This window comes from Rhincodon typus, chromosome 3 (genome assembly GCF_021869965.1).
Source record: "Rhincodon typus isolate 14 chromosome 3, sRhiTyp1.1, whole genome shotgun sequence".
In the NCBI taxonomy this organism is placed as follows: Eukaryota; Metazoa; Chordata; class Chondrichthyes; order Orectolobiformes; family Rhincodontidae; genus Rhincodon; species Rhincodon typus.
The window spans coordinates 95,163,687-95,178,606 of record NC_063334.1 but is presented as its reverse complement, the minus strand read 5'-3'; the positions used below and the strand labels follow the sequence as shown (position 1 = coordinate 95,178,606).

Sequence of the window (14,920 nt, the reverse complement as noted above, 5' to 3'; positions counted from 1 at the left end):
GAGCTGGTTCGTTAGTTTGAAGACGTTTCATTACCCTCATCAGTGCAGCCTCTGATGAAGACAGAACCAACGTGATGTACAAGATTCCATGCAAAGACCATGACAAACATTACATTGGACAGACAGGTAGGAAACTGGCCACAAGAATACATGGGCACCAACTAGCAACGAAAAGACATGACAAGTACTCACTCATCTCCATTCACACGGATAAGGAGAACCACCAGTTTGATTGGGACAACATCAGGGTCCTTGGACAAGCCAGGCAGGAAAACACAACAGCACTTCATCGGAGGCTGCACTGATGATGTTACCTAGCAGGGTAATGAAGCATCTGCGGACTAATGAACCAGCTCAATGAGCAAACCAACCACAGCATCTAAGAGGAAGAGTTCTCAGCTAGATCAAGGGAGACAGTCTTCAGTCAGGGGTGTCAGAACAGTAAGTCAAGGACATCAACAGATATCATTCCAGTGCCTGTATACCATCTTTCAGCTGCCTGGGGTAGTCAGGAACAGTGTGCCAATACTCTGAGATAACAAGGTGTAGATCTGGATGAACACAGCAGGTCAAGCAGCATCAGAGGAGCAGGAAGGCTGACGTTTCAGGCCTAAACCCTTCTTCAGCCAATACTCTACTGTATGGTAGTGGGCTGCAGTCAATCCTGAAGATCCAATGTGACCAGTACAGGAATTTGCACCATGTAAGTCAGCCTGGGACTCAGCTGCACAGAGATCAATTAGGGACCCAGTCATTCGTCAGCTGGGGCTATCTCTCCAGGTTGGACAGGGGTTAGGGAAACAATTAGTCCAGGCAGTCTGTCCACTGAAAGTTAATCGGGCCTCTGCTGAGGTGGGGATGTTGGGGAAGTAAATTATGAAGATTGGAGACACCATGCTGGGATATAGAGGAGAATAATAATTATAAGGAATAAGCAGGCTATTTAATATTTAAAAGGGTGAGGTGTTAAAGCATAGAAGGGTAAGGGGCATTAAGGGAGGATTGGGATCACAACCAACCTGGCTTTGATGTGGATACAATGCGTTCGTATGTTTGGTATTTGGTATAACTAAGCTGCGTACATGGGATTAAGGGGTAAAGTGGCGAGGTGAGAAGTTAGTTAGACAGGTTGGGTGAGAATGTGCAAAAACTTAAGCCAATGGTCTTGACAGAGAGGATCAGGCAGAAAAGAACATAAAAGTTTGGGAGGAGAGTGGGTGTCACCTGGACTGAGAGGTGAGACACGAGACTAGCCTTCCATCATCATCTAAATTGTAAGAGTGCAAATGGAAATGAAAATGGATGCCATCAGTCCTGGAGGATTTTGACTTTAGTATATTTTTAACAGCTGTGGTGGTTCCCTCTCTCCTATGTGGCTCTGAGACATGGGCTGCCTACAGCAGACACCTCAAGGTGCTGGAGCAGTACCACCAACACTGCTTCACAAGATCCTGCGAATCCACTGGGAAGAAGGACGCACCAACACTAGAGTCCTTGGCCAGGCCAACATCGAGGCACTGACCACCCTTGATCAGCTATGATGGGGTAGGCATATTGTCCACATGACCCACACGAGACTCCCCAAGCAGGTGCTTTACTCCTAGCCTCGAAATGGCAGGCAAGCTCCAGGCAGACAGAGGAAGTGTTTCTGTGATACCCTCAAGACCTCACTGGCGAAATGCAACATTCCCACAGACACCTGGGAATCGCTGGCCCAAAGCCATCCAAAGTGGAGGAGGAGCATCCAGGAGGACATCGAGCACCTGGAGACTTGCCGTCGGGACAAAATGGAAGCCAGGCGCAAACAGCGAAAGGTGCGCGCTGCCACACCAATGCTCCATCCACCCCTTCCCGAGACCACCACCTGACCCAAGTGTAACAAAGCCTGTGGTAGCTGTATCGGTCTGTACAGCCACTTACAGATTCACCCTGAGAGTGGAAGATAGTCATCCTCATCTCCGACGGACCGTCGATAATGATGATGATTTTGAAGTCTTTCAAAGGGCATTAAACAATTACCCACACAGTACAAGTGGGGGACTTCTGTGATTACAAAATGTTGTATGCATACCTTGCACATTGCCCTTTTGTACTGATTAAAATTTCAGGTCCCAAACACTCTTGACCACATCATTCATGTTATAAATCACACTACAAATGGCTGTGAGGTACAAGCAATGTCTTGTGGCCTGTAAAGATTCACACTAGTTGCCAGTTGCCATGACCTTCCTGGTTCCATAGCCCATACAATGTGCAGGAGCTGGTCGCTTCACACTTTGGATCATAAAGTGCCCACATCATTATCCTATATGAACGCTGTCTTTCTTGGTGTGAACTGTGGTGGGGGTTCTCATAGAGTTTTAGACGTCTACAGCACAGAAAAAGGTCCTTCTTTCCATTGTATTTATATAATTCAATTACAACCTCCTAACTATTCTAATTCTATTTTCCAGTGCTTGGCCCATGGCCTTGTAGGCCTTAGCACCCTAAAACTGCGTCTTAATACTTCTTAAATATTCTGAGCGATTCCCCCTCTACCACCCTTCATTCCAGATTCCCACCACCCTCAGATTGAAAAAGATTTTTGTAATATTTCCCCCAAACCTTCTTCCCCTTTCCTTTAATCTATGCCCCAGTCATTGATCCCTCCATCAAAGAGAAAAGTTCCTTCCTGAGTACCCCATCAATGCCCCTCACAATTTTATACATCTCAATCATATACCCCCTCCCCCTCCACTCAATCTCCCCTGCTCTAGGAAAACAACCCCAGTCTATCCGATCTCCCTATATAACTGAAACTCTCCAGGCCAGACAACATCCTGTTAAATCTCCTCAGCCCATTCTCCAGTGCAATCACATCCATCTTATATTGTGAATTCTAGAACTGCACACAACACTCTAGCTGTGGCCTAAACAACATTTTACACAGTTCCAGGATAACCTTCCTGCTATTAAACTCATTGCCTCAGATATTAGGAGCAAATATACCTTATGCCTTCTTAACCACTTTATCCAGCTGTTCTGGTACCAGTGGGCATTCACATCAAGGTCCTTCTGATCCTTGGTGCTTTTCAGGGTCCTCCTGTTCATCATATACTATGGCATGAAGGAGAGATCCTCATTGTTGCTGCCACGTGTACAATCTGATACTGTAGACAGACATGAACAACATGGTATCACACATTAGGCTACTTAGTAAGATAATACTCTATATTGTTGGAGGTAGTATATTCACATGGATAGAGCATTGACTAACTAATGGAGGTCAGAGAGTTGGGAAAACGGGCCCATTTTCAAGATGTAAAATCTGTAAGCAGCGGAGTGCCACAGGGATCTGAGAACACAATATTCACAATACAAATTATGACTTAGACAAGGAAAGTGAATATACGGTAACCCAGTTTGCGGATAACCCAAAAATAGGCAGGAAGGCAAACAACGAGGATAGTGCAAGATGTCAGCAGAAGGATACAGACTGGTTAAGCGTAAAGGCAAAACTTGGCAGATGGAATATAATGTGAAAAACTGTGAGGTTATGGACTTTTTTTGGAAGAATTGAGATGCTGAACATTAGTTAAATGCAGAAAGACTGCAGGAAGTGACAGCACAGAGTGATTAATGAGTACCATACGTAAAATGAAAAGAGCTAGCATCCACATTCAGTGTATAATAGGGAAGGCTTGCAGAATACAGAATGCCATTGACCTTCTCTTTGGCTGGGCATTTCTCTGGGCCATGGACACACACTGACCGAGGTGGCAACTTTGGGCCAAGCTGGCAAGGTCTGTATCCTCTGGCACTCCTGCAGAAGAAAGGATGGTCTTTTTCTGCACCACCCCACCAAGTTCCCCTCAGCCACTCACCATTCTGACTTCAAAATATATCATCAATGCTTTGCTGCCACTGAGTCAAAATCCTCAAATTCCCTCCCTAATATCATTGTGGGCCAACCTAAAACACATGGACTGCAGCAGTTAAAGAAACCAGCTCACTACCACCTTCTCGTGGGCAACTAGGGATGGGCACTAACTAACATAAAATCTTGAAAAAAGCATAAGAACATAATAACTAGGAGCAGGAGTCAGCAATTCAGTTCCTTAAGTCTCCACCACCATTTAATACAATCACTGCTAATCTCATCTCAGCTCCAATTTCCTTCTCACAGCCTTTCAACCCAATACTAATTAAAAATTTGCCTATCTCCTCCGTAAATTTACTCAATGTCCCAGCATCCTCTGCACTCCGTGGTGGTGAATTCCACCTATTCATGACCCTTTGAGAGAAGTAATTCTCCTCATCTGTTTTAAATCTGCTACCCCTTATCCAAAAACCATAACCTCTCACTCTAGGTTGCCCAACATGAGGAAACATCCTTTCTACATGTACTTTGTCATTCTGCTTTAGCATTTTATAAACATCAATTATACCTCCTCTCATTCTTCTAAACTCCATTACACCATAAGATATAGGAGCAGAATTAAGCCATTTGGCCCATCAAGCCTGCTCCACCATTTAATCACGGCTGATATGTTTCTCAACGCCATTCTCCTGCTTTCTCCCTGTAACCCTTGATCCGCTTACTAATCAAGAACCTATCTTTCTCTGTTTTAAATACACTCAATGCCTTGGCCTCCACAGCCTTCTGCAGCAATAAATTCCACAGATTGACCACCCTCTAGCTGAAGCAATTCCTCTTCATCCCTGTTATAAAAGGTTGTCCCTTTACTTTGAGGCTGTGCCCTTGGCTCCTAGTCTCTCCTGCTAGTGGAAACATCTTCTCCACATTCACTTTATCCAGGCCTCTCAGGATTTTGTAAGTTTCAATCAGACTGTCCCCTTATCCTTCTAAACTCCACCGAGCGTGGTCCCAGAGGTCTCAACCATTCCTCACATGGCAAGCCCTTCATCACCGGGATCATTTTTTGTGAACCTCCTGTGGACTCCCTCCAATGCCAGTACATTCTTCTTTGGATATGGCGTCCAAAACTGCTCTCAATATTTCAAATGCTAGCCCTCTCGAAATGAATACTGACATTGTATTTGCCTACCTAACATCCAACCAAACCTGCATATTAACCTTGAGAGAATCCTAGCCTCAGACTCCTGAATCCCTTTGTGCTTCAGATTTCTGAAGCCTTTCTCTGTTTAGAAAATAGTCTATGCTTCTAATTTTCCTACCAAAGTGCATAACCTCACACTTTCCAACATTATATTCCATCTCCACTTCTTTGTCCACTCTCCAGACCTGTCTAAGTTCTTCTGCAGCCTCCCCAGAGAGTGATAGGACTAAACTGCTTAATATTTCTTCATAAGTCAAAACCCTCAACTCTGGAATCGATCTGGTCAAAATGTTGGCCCAGCCAGCAAGTGAGTAAAAGAACTCCTTTCACCAGGATGCCCAGGTCCCTGTTGGTGAAGCAGGGTGCTAACTTTCCTTTCTCAGCCACCTCTGGGGAAATTCTTCACACAGGAACCATGAAGGGCAGCTCCTGAAAGACAGTAGTGACCAGGTGCACAGCTTCATTTTAAACATGGCATCAATGCCAGGAATCCCAGGGGATCTTGGCTGTGGAAAGTACTTCCACTACTGGTGAGTGCACAAGTGCACCATAGAAAAGTGATGCACAAATAATGAGACAAAGTCTGAGAAAACAGAGAGAAGCCCTCTTCAAAACTCCATGAAATTGACACTTAGCCTATTTTCAGTCAAATTTCATCCTAGGATTATTCCAGAATGAATAAATTTTCTTATGGTTATGCAGGTTCAGCCTGTACTCATTATTGTACATGTACATACTGTATTCACATATTTTTACAATTCTGACAGGGCTTGACAGATGTGCTCTTTTGCCAGGAAATCTAGTCCTAGGCACAAATGGGAGAAAAAGGATTCTCCCATTTACTGGAGCTAAAGAGGAGTTTCTTCTTGCAGAGTTTCATTAATATTCTCTACCCCAGAGATTAGTGGAGACTGGATCATCAAATGTATTTAAGGCTGAGTTAGACAGAGTTTTGATCTACAATATTATGGTGGGCAGACTTGATCAGATTAGTCACGGTACTGTTGAAAGGCATAACAGGCTCAAGGGATGAAATAGCCTACTACTGCTTTTATTTCTTATATTTTCATGTTCTTATGGCTTAAAATGAGGCATGTTATTTTTATTTGGGTTGTATTGCACCAACATTCTTTGTATATATTATTGCATTTAAATGTTATTATTCACCTGAAGTGAGAGATACAAAATTGAGTTTGCAATTAATGTGTACATTTAATGATGTGTATGAAAGGCACTGCAAACTGGTTTTTGTTCTACTACTAGTATTTGGTAGTTTATGCTTGAATACTTATCTTTTAGAAAAATAACACACCCTTGCAAGCAAGCAGTGCCCCATTCTAGGCTGGGAATGAAGGTTCAAACCTCTATCTAATTTCCTTTTTTGTTGTTTCCATATGAATCTTTTTTTTTCTCAGAGAAAGATGACTATCTGGAGTTTCCTTATTTTTTTGCAGGAAGTCAAAGGGCTGTTGGCTTCCTCTCCCCTCCCTTCCTTCCTTTTTTTCCGAAGGTACTCATCTGTAAAAAAAAGAACGAAGTAATTTTGTTCCTGTTCTCCTTCTTGGGTAGCTTCAAACTGTGGCACAATAAGTTCCTTTTTTAAATTAAATCTCTGTGTGGAGGCTGTGAAGAGCAGGTAGACAGTTCTGTGCTCTGTCGACTTTAAGGACACTCACTGGTAAGTTGCATTGAGTATTGTAGTTTTGAGCTTTTGACATTTAGATTGACTGAAAGGTAATATTCTTAAGATTTTTAGTCTAATTCATCAACAAATGCAATTGATTATAACCATGTAATATCACATAAGATTCATAAAATGCTACAAAGGTGTCTGCTGGTTCAGTTGAGTTTCTTCACTGGTAATTCTATGGTTGTAAAAATGCTATATTTTTAGAATTGAAAAAATAGGAAATCATTATGAATGCAAGTGCTGGTGACCAGAAAGAGATATTCAGTTCTTTCTGTGTATGTTTATCGTTGTGCTGAAAGCAAGTTTGGGTTCAAAACTTACGAACTGTCAAACTTTCAATAGAGCCTCCCTTCCCGTTCAGTCTCAAAGTTTTAAGTTAGTTCTTCAAAACAATATTTTTCACATGTTTAAAAATGGAACAGTGCTAATGGTAATGCTTGTCCAGCTGAATAGTTTGTGTACACTCAAAATGTTCATCTAAGAATCAACATTTACAGATTTACTGATGTGTTACTTAGGTTAAACTTTCAAATATATAACCAGAATAATATTTACAAAAATTTATTTGTAAGCATTTGCTCCATTAAAATTTAAATAGACTACATTCAAATTGATAAATATATTTAAAAGACTGAGAATGATCAGATTTGCCTACCTTTGGGACTGATGCTAGAGAAGCATCAATAACAGACAACACTACAGAGGGTCACACAATATTGATACACTGTGGTATGTAGAAAACATGAAATCAGATTGAAATTTGCACATTATACTGAGCAAATCCATTGTATTGAGCAAAAATAACATTAAGTAATATCAATGTTTAAGCTCAAGAGAAAAAAAGCATAAGCTTCTTTATAACTTTTAATAGCTTAATACTTGTAGAGTTTTTTCAATCATAATTCAAAAAATTGTCAAAAATTAATTTGATGACTTGTGTCAGATGATAGGCTCTAAAGACAAGCATGATTATATTGTGTAAACTAAAACTGTCTTCCTCCAACTGCAGGTACTAAACTAATTGCATTATGCAATGCTTTGCAAAAGAAAATAATGTTTTAAACTAAATCTCTGTCTCAAATGCACGCACACATATACACGCGCACACACACACATACACACCCACACACACCCACCCATACACACACACACACGCACACACCACACACAAACACATTCGACACAGAAAAATTGTGATAATATGGATATTCTCCAAGATCACATCAGAAAGATTTATTCTGTGGGATAATCATGCTTCAAATGCAGAAGGACAAATTGAAACTAAAAGTATTAAAAACGGGAAGCGTCATACCTTCTATCAGGGCTTAAAGGTAAATTCCCAGGGACAAATTAAAACAAACTGCAACAACAAAACACTGTCCTGCCCTTTTGTCAGTGAAGTGTATCATGTTTAAACTAGCCTGCTTGTTTTCACTTCTGTATTTCAGCAATCCATTATGAATCTTTCACAGATTTCCACTCAGCTACTTACTGTCAACAATTCCAACACTTTGAGGAGTTAGTCCATAAATTTCCACAGGGGATCCTGCTTGATATCAAAACCAGCATTGAGATAGGTTTTGTGCAATAAATCTAATTAGGTTGCAGTCAGTCACTCAGCTTTGATAAAGAATATTAATAGAATGAAAATAATGAGTGCAGCATTTCATTTGAAGCACTTAGAACGATTTTCTGAGACCTGATCAGGTGCTCTATCAATGCAAGTTCTTTATTTTGCTTTGTAAGTTCTGTTCTGGTAGTAACTGGAAAATAGAGCTTTGATCATAATCTGATCAGCCATGATCTTATTGAATGGCAGAGCAGGTTCCTGGATGGCCTATTCCTGCTCCTGTTTTTTCTGTTCTTACTTTTGAAATTGTATTTGTATGATGGGAAAAGACAGTTACCACTTCTTTATAGCAAATATAATTAACTCCTTATGTTCGGCACACACTTCCACTGAATTATGTACTGCAAAAAGATTGAGTTGTCTAGTGGGGCAGCACACTATCCTTTCACATCTGGAACCTGAATCCAAAGCTAGCTCAGACTGAGAAAATTCTATTGCTTTTTGAAATGGAATGGGTTGACATTGCACTATGTTAATTATGAATACATCAATATGTCTGCATGAACTAAAAATTATAGAAAACAGAAACAAAAGCAGTAGTAGTCTATTCTGCCCACTCTGCCAGTCAGCATGAACATGGATCCTCTACCTCAACACTATACTTCCACGCTCTCCCCATGCCCCTAGATGTTTTTAACTTCTATTAATTTGTCTATTTCTTTCTTCAGTATATTCAATGACTTTGCTTCCATAACATTCTGTGGTAGAGAATTCTACAGGTTGACCACCATCTGAATAAAGAAATGTCTCTTCATCTCAGTCTGAAATGGCCTGTCGTGATTCAAAACCCCTTGCTCTTCCCATCACTTTAGTTATCTAGACAACTGAGGCAAACCAAACTCCCAGAGGTGTCAAAGAACTAAATACACAACATTTTTGTCAGCATCTATAAAGGCAAAGGATAAGTGAATGTTTTTGGTGCAACCAAATTCTTCACCAATATTGTTTATTTTCACTTTATTATTTACATTTCTAATAACTTGTGCTTTTTACTTCAAACTGCATTTATAGTTTAGTGATAGCTCTCTTCCCTTGAAATCAGAAGGTGCAGGTTCAAATCCCACTACATTGGTGCAGGCATGATGGGCTGAATGGCCTCTTTCTGTGCTTTAACAATTCTCTGATTCTGTGATTCTGTGTAATGCAGTTCTACACTGTTAATGGTTCTGCATTTTGGATGAAAAAAATAAAATGAGTTCCCACTCCTGAGGCAAATGTAATGAATTCTGATGGCAGAAGAGCTGATGTCCTGGCTAATTTTTATCCTTGAACCAAAAGGTTCACCAGATTGATTCCGGAGATGACAGGATTGTGATTTGAGGAGAGATCGGGTTGACCAGGCCCTCATTCACTAGAGTTTAGAAGAATGAGAGATGATCTCATGGCAACTTCCTGTGGGCAAATGGCTTTCAAAAATAATTTTCTGACCATGAAATATTTTGCAGCATACTAAGACTGCACAGGAGTTTGTGGATCCATATAGATATAAAGCTAAAGTATATCTTTACAGAATTTGCAGTTTTTCAACACTGTGACAGTGGGCAAAGCAATGGATACATTACCATGAATGTACCATTAATTACCGTGAAACTATTATACAGAACTGAGTTTGAGATTAATTTGCAAAAGACAGTAAAGTGTTGTACTCAGTTGCACTAATATTCCACGAGTGACCAGGAAAGAATCACACAGATAAAATAATCTTAAAATGGAGTTATGTGATATCATTAGTGTGATGATGGGGACTAAGGACAAACAAAAAGCTTTTTTAAATGTTTGTGTATTCATTCTTCATAAATAGTGATGTAGGAGGTCAATGAGCTCATGACGAAAGCTGTTTGAATTTGAAAGATCTCTGCTTTAGCAAAATAAATGGACTTTGTGGTTCTACATTAAATAAAAGCTCATTTAGACAATCTCAAATGCTTGTGAGGATGCTTGTTAAGAAAGGCTAAAACAACATTATTAACAGAATGGACAAAATTCCACCACTGAATCACTGCGTGACACACAGTGGCTCAATGGTCAGCATTACTGCCTCACAGTGTTAGGGACCGAGGTTTGATTCCATCCTTGGCAACTGTTTGTGTGGAGTTTGCTTGTTCTCCCTGTGTCTGTGTGGGTTTCCTCCAGGTCCTCTAGTTTCCTCCCATAGTCTAACAATTTGCAAGTTAGTTGAATTGGCCATGCTGAATGCCCTGTAATGTCCGGGGATGCGCAGGCTAGGTGGGTTAGCCATAGGAAATGCAGGGTTACAGGGATAGGGTAGGGGGGAGTGAGTCTGGGTGGGTTGCTGTTTGGAGTGTTGGTATCAACTCCATGGGCTGATAATCTCCAAAAGTCAGCATACTGAGGGCTGCCGTTGATCAGAGCCTGAAAAGGACGAGCCACATAAACATTATGGTTACAGGAGGTCAGATGGCGGAATTCTCTGGTGAAAAACTCATCTCCTCACCCTCCACCTGTCCACTATCTACAAGACACAAGTCAGGAGTGTGATGGAAAACTCTCCACTTGAATGCAGCTCCAGTAACAGTGAAGAAACTTGATGCCGTCCACTCAAAGCAGCTCGCTTGATTGGCACCCGACCTGCCACCATAAGTATAGAAATGTAGAAAACAGAAGCAGGACTAGGTCATTCAGCCCATCAAGCCTGTTCCACCATTCAATATGAACGTGGATGATCTTCTATTTCAACGCCATACTCCTGCCCTCTCCCACAGCCTTCAACACTTTTAGCATATAGAAATCTATTTCTTTCTTAAATACATTGAGTGACTTCTCCTCCAAAGCCTTATGTGCACAGTTCCACAAGTTCATCACATTCTGAGTGAAGGAATGTCACCTCACTTGATACCTCGTTGTCCAACCCCATATCCTGACACCATGACCTCGTTCTAAATCCACCAGATTCAGGAAACATCATCCCTGCATCAATCTGTCCGGCCAAATATACATCAGAATCTTATATATTTCAATGGGATCACCTCTTGTTTTTCTAAACTCTAGCGAATACAGGACTAGCTGACCCAATCTCACCTCATGCAACAATCCTGCCATCCCAAGAATCAGACTGTTGAACATTAACTGCACTCCCGCTTTGGCAAGTGTATTCTTTCTTGGAGAAGGAGACCAAACAGCCCACAATACTCCAGACGTGGTCTCACCAAAGCTCGGTAAGACATCCTTGCTTCTGGACTCAAATCCCCATGCAAAAAGGCCAATATATCATTTCCTCCCGAATTACTTACTTCACCTACTTTCACTGACTGGAGTACAAGGGCATCCAGGCACCATGTTGCGCATCAATATTTCTCAATCTATCACCATTTAAATAATAGTGTTCCATTCTGTTTTTCCTATCTGAGTGGATAACTTTTCGCTTACGCACTTTGTACTGTATTTGCAACCTATTCAACATGTCTAAAATGCCTTAAAGCCTATTTATTTCCTGCTCACCACTCACAATCTTACCAAGTTTTGTGTTATCAGCAAACCTGAAAATATTATATTTAATTCCTTCATTCAAATCAGTGATATATATTATGAAAAGCTGGGGCCAAGCACTGATCACTGTGGTACTCCACCTGTCACTGCCTTCCATAGTGAACAATGCTCATTTATTTCTATTCACTATTTCCGGTCTACAAAACGATTCTCAATCGTGTCAACATATCATGCCCAATTACATGTGCTTTAAATTTGCTCACTAGCCTTCTATGTGGACTTTACTGAAAGTTTGCTCAACATCCAAATGTGCCACATCCACTTGTTCTCCCTTATTTATTCCCTGACTTAACCTGATGAAGGAGCAGTGCCCTGAAAGCTTTTGATTTCAAATAAACCTGTTGGACTATAACCTGGTGTTGTGTGACTTCTGAGGTTGTCCACCTCAGTTCAACACTGGAACCTCCACATCATACTTATTCCAATTCACTCGCTCTACCACAGCTACAAGTGGCAACATTGTTTAGTATATATAAGATGCATTGCAGCAACTCACCGAGATTCTGTCCTCAACTCCTTTCAAATGTATGACATCTACCATCTAGAATGATGAGGACAGCAAACTGAATGAAACACCACCTCCACCATGTTCCCTTTCAAGTCTTATACCATTCTGATTTGGAACTTTTTTGCCACTTCTTCACTGTCCCTGTGTCAAAGTCCTGAATATCTTCTCTAACAGGTGATTCAGTATGGTATTTGAATGCTTCTGGCATGAGGTGGTTCCAAAGTATTAAACAATAGCAATAAAATGAAATCATAATATGGCAGATGGTAGAAATCTGAAATAAAAACAGAGGTGTTTGAAATGCTCATCAGTTCTAGTAATGTTTTAGGTCTGTGAACTCCTTGCTCGTGAACATCAATGCTAATTGTATTGTCATCCCACGAATTTACATCTTTTGGATACTGAACTAAGAAGGCAATAATTAAACAGGGTTATATCTGCAGATCCATTCTGTTATATTGTTTATCCCTTCAAGTTCTGAATTCCATCTGCAGTTTTTGGCACATGCCATTAACTATAATTGACGATTTTATTAAATTATGCTCTCTTCTTTTTTTTCTCTGGTATCATTGAGCCATCTGCCATTAGATTCATTCGGAGAAATCAAGCATTTTAAAGGACATGGAGCAAAGATGGATATATGGAGTTATGAACAGCCAGTATCTCATTGAATGGCAGACAAGACTTGAGAGAAAGGCTAAAACTAACACAGAGAATGCTGGAGAAACTCAGCAGATCTGGCCATGTTTAAAGTCAGAGGAATAGAAGTTAGGGAACTGTGAGAAAGATACAAATAAAGGAAGGGACTGACAGAAAGATACATGAGACAGCAGAGAAATGAAACTGAACTAGAGATTTGGAAATCGAAGTGGAAGAAAAGAGATCATTTGGATTTGAAGGAGAGACAGCAAGATGAGAATAAAGAAGAAGAGGAATGCAGCAGTGAGGGAGGTGAAAGATAAAAATTGTGCCAGAATGAGAAACAGAACTGATGGAGAAATAGAAATACAGGGGAAGAGATTTTTTTTTATTCGCTAGCTGGGCCAGCATTTATTGCCCACTCGTAGTTGTTCTTGAGAAAGGGGGTAGTGAGCTTTCTTCATGAACTGCTGATATCATTTTAGCATTAGTACACCTACAATGCTGTTAAGGGAGGGAATTCTGAGATTTTTACTCAATGACACTGAAGGATTGGCGACACATTTTTAAGTTAGATAGTGAGTGGCTGGGGGTGGGGGTGGAGGTTTGTGATATTGATGGTGGTGGTGGATAGAACAACAAATGAAGGAGGAAAGTAACAGAAAAGCAGAAGTGAAAGCAGAGGGAGACATTCAAGCAGTGTGAAAAAGTTTTTAAAAAATGAAAGAGAGAGCTACATTCTTGGTGCAAGCCTAAGAAGGCATTGTCAGTTTGACATTCCTGGGTCAATAAATGTAAGAGCAAATTACTGCGGATGCTGGAATCTGTACTGAAAACAACAAATGCTGGAGATCACAGCAGGTCAGACAGCATCCATGGAGAGAGAGCAAGCTACTGTTTAGAGTCTGGATGACTCTTGGGTCAATAAAGGTTGAGTACAAATTAACAGGTAACTTTGTTTAAATTCATTATCAAGAATGACAATTCGCTTGAGAGAGTGCTTGAGTGAAGGCAGATAGGTAGAAACTTGCGTAGGGAGAGCACGCATCTGGATATGGCTTCAACATTGCTATTTCCCCTCCGTGAATGGTTGCATGTTTGCCTCAACTGCAAAGTGACGGGTTTATACCCAGTATTATGCTCAGTATTTCCCTCATGTTTTTTGAAATTTTGAACTCCACTGCAATGGTATTCCAATGTCCCCACTAAACTGCATTGACCGATATCATCATGTATGCTTTATTCATCACACACACAGAACTATTTCCCAGAATACGTCTAGCAGCGTGGAATTAGGAACACACACATGGTTAAATAATTGTACAAGTTTCACAAAGTGTTGCCATAACATTGTGACATCATGAATTGGTAGCTTCAGTAGTAACACAGGAGTTAGCACAATGCTGTCAGTATATCAGACTAGCCACCTGAGATCAACTGTAGAGCAAAATAACTGCCTTGTATTGAAGTTTTCACCCTGAATTGATATCAACAGTAAATCTAATGTTAAAATCCTTAAAGTGTAATATTAATAAAAATGAAACCTGAGATTTATAGCATTAACTATTGTGGAGTTGATCAAAGCAACAAACAATTAAGGATCATAAATTGCCATTTGCATTACCTTCAGTGGGATGCCACTACCAATCACACATTCCCCTCCTCTCCCTTGTCTGCCTTCTGCAAAGACGTTCCCTCCGGCACACCATGGTCCACTCCCAACATTTCCTCACAACCCCATGGAACCTCTCCTTACACCCCCATGGAGCCCCTCCTCACACCCCCATGGAACCTCTCCTTCCACCCCCATGGAGCCTCTCCTCACATCCCCATGGAACATCTCCTTACACCCCCATGGAGCCTCTCCTCACACCCCCATGGAACCT

The 14,920-nt window shown here is 40.9% G+C and overlaps 1 protein-coding gene across 1 annotated transcript in view; it reads left to right on the top strand.

Annotated features, from left to right (window-relative positions):
* The first annotated feature begins 6,579 nt into the window (after positions 1-6,579).
* Positions 6,580-14,920, top strand: part of znf366 (zinc finger protein 366) — a 62,047-nt gene continuing 53,706 nt past the window's right edge. Inside the window, exon 1 of the mRNA XM_048594956.1 lies at positions 6,580-6,738. The gene's annotated coding sequence lies outside the window, so the exon portion shown is untranslated. The remainder of the gene's footprint in view (positions 6,739-14,920) is intronic.